Source organism: Parasteatoda tepidariorum, chromosome 7, assembly GCF_982258835.1.
Source record: "Parasteatoda tepidariorum strain Cologne lab strain chromosome 7, Ptep-v5.0, whole genome shotgun sequence".
NCBI classification, from domain to species: Eukaryota; Metazoa; Arthropoda; class Arachnida; order Araneae; family Theridiidae; genus Parasteatoda; species Parasteatoda tepidariorum.
In genome coordinates this window covers 44,134,279-44,135,352 of record NC_141761.1, presented here as the reverse complement: position 1 = coordinate 44,135,352, position 1,074 = coordinate 44,134,279, and positions in this window count along the sequence as shown.

Below are 1,074 nucleotides of genomic sequence, written 5' to 3'. Positions count from 1 at the left end.
GTTTGTTCTTAGGTTGGTAGAAGGTAAGTAGTAGGTTAGATTAAAATAAGAAAGAAAAATTTTTAAATTTGTTAATATCATGAAATATTCATTGCGTAAAACTAAGAACATTTCTCTATAAGCGATCTCAACTCTCGAATATGTCATTTGGGGAGAAAACTGGTTCCATGCCTTCCCCCATCTCTCTCCTCCTTTTTTCAGTTGTATAGGGTCCCGCAGTGGACTGATCGTTAAGACACGGTTCCCAGCCGATCACCGAAGTCAAGCATCACTGGCTGCGGTCAGTGTGCGGGTGGGTGACCACTTGGATCAGTCTGCGTAGGGACCGAGGGTGTGCGGTATTGGTCCTCGTTAAACTGTTCTACCGTAAAGTGCTCGACTTCGCTTGCAGGTCGTTGGGCTACCAAAGCGGGGGTGCCATCCTCTTCACAGAGGATCAAAATTGTGATGGAATGTCTTCGAGCACTTCACGGTAGAGCAGTTTAACGAGGACCAATACCGCACACCCTCGGTCCCTACGCAGGCTGATCCAAGTGGTCACCCACCCGCACACTGACCGCAGCTAGTGATGCTTGATTTTGGTGATCTGCTGGGAACCGTGCCTTGACGATCCACTGCGGGACCTTTGTCGACGAAATGACCCTGTCGATGAATTGACCCTGTCGATGTAATAATCTTGGCAAAGATATGAACCTGTCGACGAAATACTCCTGTCGTTGGAATGACCCTGTCGATGAAATGACATTGTCGACGAAATGACCCTGTCGATGAAATGGCCCTGTCGATGAAATGACTAGTCGACGAAATGACCCTGTTGATGAAATGGCCTATCAACGGAATGACCTACTCGATGAAATGGTCTGTCGATGAGATGGCCTGTCTATGAAGTTATTGTCGATGAAATGAACCAGACCCGTCTATGGATGTGAACGTTTCGTAACATGCAGAATGTCTTAGGGCCCGTTTGTACTGTAAGAGAAATATTCGTGCATGCATATGAGAAGATAATTGGCGAAATATATTTAACCGCGAAAACTCGCTAATCAGGTACTTCTTCGCATCAGTGAATTTTTT